Raw genomic sequence first — 6,691 nt, 5'->3', positions numbered from 1 at the left:
CTCCAACTTCGGCTGGTGACCGGGGCAGAGGGCGTCGCGACTAGGTACGGCCAGGACGCCACAACCGGCAGCCTGAAGGCCGCCCGTAATGCTGCTGCATAATTTTCGTTTGTTTTTTTTGTTTTTTTTTTGGGGGGGGGGGGGGGGCTTTTATGAATAAAGTTATTCACCACCACCATGGGCACATGAGCGGCGAGGGCTCTGTGTATACATGCATTGGGAGAACGCCGGTCTGCGTCTGCTGGTGCTCGGCTGGTGATCCGTGGCCGCGGAACGCAACATCCGACTGTGTCACGCTTACTGTGTCAACCAACTGTGTCATGTTTAGCAAATAGCTCGTGTTCTGTCTAAGGGAGTGCTTGAAGATTATATATTACAGCAGTGAACATTTACCGCGTCAGCATGAAATTTCCCCAGGAGTGCGCCGATGAGGACAACTGCACTCATACTGTTGTTTACATCGCTGCGTACGAACAGTTAGTACTCGTTTTTATGACATAAAACGCAATCGGCGCTTTAGTTCTATTAATCAACCTGTTTTCTTTTTACCGGCTGTAGCCGTGCTTGTTTACGCAGTGCGATAATGTGTGGGAAGCGATGGTGCGATCGCACGCCTGAAAAACGCTTAACAACCGCGGGCTGTTGACATTGCGCAGGACCGGCGCTTCTCGTTTTTTGTCCCGGCTTCCTCCGACGTGAACAGTACTTTATTTTAAACTACTTTATCCAGAAGTATGTTTGGCGACCGTTCGCTTTAACTGAAACGGCCTAACTTGTCATCCACAAGCTAGCGACGGCGACGACTGCTGCTGGCCGTAAAGCACGGCTCGGCAGTCTGGGTCACACCGGCGTTTCACGTTCATCATATGCGTGCCCAGCGATGTAAGCAATAATTAATTTCAGGTCACTATTGCCAAAACTACACTCGGTGACCATTTTCATTCGCTAAAGCTAGCATGGGCGTCCGGAGGGGGGGGGCAAGGGGGGGCGGTTGCACCCCCCTGGAAAATCACTCACTCGAACCTTGAGTGATGGCCGCACACCAGGGGCGGTGGTGCGCTCAGTCAAAAGGGTAAAAGCAGCCCCGCATGGTCACATCTGCGAAATGCCGCGTCCGGGCGTGCGTCGTTCCGCCGTTTTCAAACCACGCCATCGTTAGCTCTACTGAAGGGCGACCTGTTCCAGACATACAGCGGCACCGGCGAGCATGTGTTTCGAGCCGCCTTGAGATGGGTGTCTGTTTCTTTGATCTCTAGAGAGATAGCGACACGGAGGCAGACAGTGCACGGGGCATCTTGTTTTCGCCTATGTCGTTACGCCGGTCACCGATGAATTCTTAAGGAGGGAAGGACAAATCAGCCGTGTCCACCCCCGCTTTGTCGGGCTGCTCAGGGGCAAGCGGGCGATGAGTTGGCGCCGCCGCCGCTCGCTGTCTCCTCCGATCCACGTGTAGCGCAGTTCGGTAGAAGCGCCGCTTTCAGAATCTCCGGCAAAGGGGATTAGCTGCTTTTGTTCACGGCGACGCAGTCTCCCGAGGCGCCCCCACACCAGCGTTCTTTGCGTCTTCTGTGAAAACAAGCGCCTTTGGTCAACGCAGCCCGATGGCGCCTGCCTGGCTCGCCTGTCACCTCTGGCTGGGCCTCAAATCACAACAGCGCCCATGTGCTGTGCGTGTCAGTGCATGGTAAAGAGACCCAGGTGGTCGACATTACCCGGAACTCTGTACTACTCCATCCCTCATAGCCTGAGTCGTTTTGGGGCTCTGAACCCCATAAAAACACAAAAACAAATTTTCCGACCGGAGTGGCGAGTGTCCCTTCCCCTCGGAAGTTGCGCGGCGTTCCTTTCACCCCCAAAGTGCGCATTCGGGGATACTGCGGCAAGTAAGCCCTCGCACGTGTGCGCGCCTCTGTGTTTGTGCTTGGGTGTTTTTAGTGGCCGGTTGTCAGCGAAGCTGAGAACAACCAAGACAGCGGACGAGAAAACGACGAGCGGCGAGCAGTGTGTGTGGGGTTGCTCGACTGTGCGGATGCGCAAGCAAGATGGAGCGAGGTGTATGAAGCTGCGAGCGTGCATTTATCTTGTAAATAAGTTTTCGTTGTATATATAGTCATCTTTTGTTTTCAACGTACGCGTTCAACAGTTTTTCCAATCAATGTGTATGATGAGTGTGCACCGAGAGCGTGTAATGAAGCACAGAAGTGAATTTATCACACGTGTAATTACGCAATTCGCCCAGAAAAATCCGAGGCGCCTACAGTTGCTGTTCAAGGAAGACTGACTGAGTGACTGTAGTTGCGTGTTTGCGAACATATTGTGCTGTGTGCTGGTCATCAATCCGGGTGAGTCGAGAACCCGTATGCAGGAAGACTGAGCACTCTTCTCCACGAAGTGATATAGCATCTTTTTGCATTTTTTATTAATTTTAGTTGTTTCTTCGTTGATAAACTCCAATGTACCTCTCCTAGCCGCGCTTTAATTTGCTGCTTGTAATTTTTCTCTCATGTGTGCATTTTGTTTAATTTTTATTTATATATAAATAAATAAATTTACTCCGCAAATAGCGCCTTTTTGCTACGAACATACCCCCCCCCCCCCCCCCCCCCCCGGGGCACCAACGGGGCCCCCCCCCCCTGCAAAAAATTCTGCGGACGCCCTTGAAAGCTAGTGATTCGCTCATCACAACCGCCGCAATCACAGATCATATCCCGGACCCGCTAGGCCTAGTCGTCGCGGAAGGGAAGGGAGTCGTCGTCGACTGAAATTAATTTGTCAAGCGCTTATCGCTGGTGACTGTTCAGGTGTGCACATGTCAAATATGGCCGTTCGTTTCGCTCATTTAGAAGCGCGAACATATTTGCACCGCCGCCTCATCACCGTGCTTTCGCTCAGCCGCCGACAAGGCTGACCGTCCGCCGATCGGATTCGTCGGTGTCGTTGGCCTGAAAAACGTGTCCCACTGCAATCATATTATAGTAAACTAGATATTTCACTATAATCACATGCTGCTGTTGACCGTGATAGTGTCGTTGTCGGAGCAGTGTGACCACCGCCGTCGTCATCGTTGTACACTGAAAACGAGCTGAGGCTTTCGAATGCGCTTGGAAGGTTTCGTGTAGCACCGCGCGCGTCCGTCGAGTCCGAATGTCATTCCAGTTTTCGAATGTCATTCGACTCAGATGTCATTCGAACGTTCCCGTGTAGCACAGGTATAAGAAACAGCGATGGCGACGAGATGGCAGAGGAAGGCTTTCCGGTGATCAGGCGCAGTCGGAGAGACGGAACGAAAAGACGCGAGAGCGGCGCCGCGGCCACCGCGGCGCTCCGTTTTCCCAGAGTGCTTTGCGCGGCCGCTTGGTGGCGCGGCGGAATTTGCGGAAAGGTCTATTATAACGTCACATGTTTGTGTCACTTTTCGGGCGACTTGCACTTTGTTCTTTCGCGCACCAACTGCGTACTTGAACATGTAATGAAATTTTTTATTGCTCCTTTTGCCCACAGACACGTAAGTATACCTTCTACTCTCACCACATATTCCAACATACACACGTCGCAGTTAAATCCAGGTACCAATGGGGATGCGTTTAGAAAAAAAAACACATATCGCTTTCCCTTTATCTCTATTCCTGTATTCAAAAAGTCTCAGGATGGTTCCCACTATGTGACGCGAGATTCAATGAAACCTGTTTTGCCATAGTAGTGGATATAATAACGTTCTTTCAATATCACCTTCTCTTGTATAATACGCGTGATATCCCGACGCTGTCTCGCGACGTCACTGCGCTAGAAACACTCAGCGTGGGGCGTTACAATGACGTCATGCGTGATGTCGCTCCATCCCGACGAATCAGCTTGACGCCGCGTTACGCCAAAGGCCACGCCGAAGAACCAGGAAACGTGCCAGCGACAGCTCTTGCTGTATATAGATACATACTTTATAGTGCGTCACTTAGGGTAGGGCAGCTTAGGCGCTGGAAATTTCGCCTTTTTTTTGGGGGGGGGGGGGGGGGGGGGGGCGCATCCTCTGACGGCGGCAAGGCGGCATTTCAGGCATCCGGTGGGAGATTTCTGTCGCTAAAAATACGGAATACTTACGAGTGGCAGCGGAAACGAATCCTCTCATCAAAGCATGCGAAGTTCCAGCAATTACGAAGATTTTAACTGATGTTTTCAATGTCGCGTCTATTCGCTAACCTCAGGACCTCCGGTTCCACGTTTAAAAACCTCCTCCCATTGCTAACTGCATCCATTTAGTACGCTTGGCGGTGGGAATATGGCTACGTTGCCAAGATAAGCATTTCGTATATTTAATGATCGAAAGGTACTCCCGGACTTCGGCAGCATATGCCCAAGTCCTCTAAGCTGCCCTCTAGAAGACAGCTTAAAGGGGCCCAGAAACACAATCTTAGTTAACTGTTTTGCCTGTTGATTGCATACAGTGAGTTATAGTGGGGCTATTAGCGTCGGTAATACCGCGTATATTCCGTTTTTTAATATTTCAATGTCCTCCCAAAAACAACTTCATGGCTCTGATGGTACACAGTGGCGGGTTTTTAGCAGCGGATATGACATCACCTGGCGCGAGCTTGATGATCGGACAAACAGTAAATATACTGCAAATTGTGTGAATAAATAGAGACACATTTTGTCACCTGTCTGCGTTTTATATTAGATCAACAAAAACAACTTGCTCGTCTTAGATAAAAGCCATGCAAAGCAAGTAAAATAAAAATACACCACCAGGGGCGCTCTGGCATGGAAACGACGCTGCCAGTCTCAGCAAGAACGAGTTCCAGAGAGCAGGCAACCATGGAGTGCAAACTTCCGCGACGTGCTCTGGCTGGCTGTTTTGATTGGTTGCGCCAGGTGCCGTCATTGGGAGAGCGAAATAGGAGTGGGAAGCCCCGCCATAATCGAGTTGAGGGCAGCGTTTTGTTTGCTTGTATTTTGAAATTTCTCCACTGAATAACTCCCGTTCCTGTGCATCGATTCCTGTAATTCTTTTTAAGTCAGCATCTGTGTGACATAAAGAACCCACCTGAAGTATAGCCGGTATCCCCCCAAGCAGTGTTTCACAGCCCCATTAACTGCCTTTTAACTTCAACATAGGCTAATTCATGTTTAGATGATGGGAAGGAGAGGCCACATTCTGAATGTCTAACGATGGGCATTGTTTTTGCAGGTATGACGAAATGGTAAGCGATACTCTACATTTCATCTGAAGTGTTGGCATTGATTCAGTGCAATTCTATCAGTCTCTGAGAGGCGCGTTTAGAGACTACTCGTACGGAAGTGCGCGCCCTATGTTAACAATGCAGTGGCGTCATAGCCGCATAGTAAGGTCGTCTAGAGCACAGATCTCTCCAATTAACCCTGTCCTTTGCCAGCTGCAGCCACCGTATAGCCTCAAACTTCTTAATCTCATCGCCCCACCTAACTTTCTGGCGCCCCCTGCTACGCTTGTCTTCTCTCGGAATCCACTCCGTTACCCTTGAAGACCAGCGGTTATCTTGCCTTCGCATTACATGCCCTGCCCAAGCCCATTTCTTCCTCTCGATTTTGACTAGGATGTCATTAACGCGCGTTTGTTCCCTCACACACTTAACCCGGTTCCGGTCTCTTCGCCATCTATTATTTTTCTTTCCATAGCTCGCTGCGTTGTCCTTAATTTAAGCTCGACCCTTTTCGTTAGCCTCCGCGTTTCTGCCCCGTAGGTGAGTACCGGTAAGATACAGCTGCCATATACCTTTCTCTTGAGGGACATTGGCAAACTGCCATTCATGACCGGAGAGAACCTGCCATATGCGCTCCACCCAATTCTTATTCTTCTAGGCATTTCCGTCTCATGATCCGGATCAGCGGTCACTATATACCTGCCCTAAGAATACATGTATTCCGTAGCTGGTACCATTTTGTTAAGGCTGCGGTCGTATGACCAACGCACACGCGCCGCCATTTTCCTGCCCTTCAGCTGCACTACCACACCGGAGAGCGCGAGCCAGCCAAGAACTCGCGCTACAAAAGGCGGATGCTTTTTTTCACAACAAACACAAAAGAGCAGTGGGCAAAACGAACGCGAAAATTGGAGCTTTAACTGAACTCCTTGGAACTGGTTGTTGCGGGTGCAGCCGAATCGAGCGGACCTCGGTAAGAAGGGTGCTGGGATTGGGCGACCGTGACGGGTGGGAAGATGGGGCTGACTGAAGGTTAAGTTGACAGACGTTTGTCATGGAACGAACGCAACCATGGCAGGTGATGAAAACATTTTTAATTAGACCTAAAATTGGTGGTCTCTGTCCCGCTAGTCCGGGAGTACGTTGGATCTTACAGCTGCTCTTGTTGTTGGTGGATATATGTACTGATACAAGTAACAAAGGGAGGAAAAGATGTTGCTAGCGGCGGCCTCTGCCGTCGAAGCCTAGAGCACCTGAGTTGCGGCTAGTGCGAATAAAAGGACAGGGAGAAGACAGGGAGACGGAAAGAAGGTGGAGGGAGCAATAGTAAGAGGGTAGGGAAGCGCAATCCACGCTATGTACAAATACAGAATATGGAAATAAGCCGCTCTTGCTCCTTCGATCTCCTCCTGCTGAGCTTTAGGGTCTAAGCTCATCATTTCCTCCCACCACTCATTCGTCAGTTCTTTTCTACTTCCGTGTGGTCTTGGCAAGGCCCATAGCATATATGCTATAGG

The sequence above is a fragment of the Amblyomma mixtum genome, chromosome 4 (genome assembly GCF_055824585.1).
Source record: "Amblyomma mixtum isolate Tamu chromosome 4, ASM5582458v1, whole genome shotgun sequence".
Lineage (NCBI taxonomy): Eukaryota > Metazoa > Arthropoda > Arachnida > Ixodida > Ixodidae > Amblyomma > Amblyomma mixtum.
The sequence above is the reverse complement of the archived record's forward strand: the minus strand, read 5'-3'. Positions refer to the sequence as shown.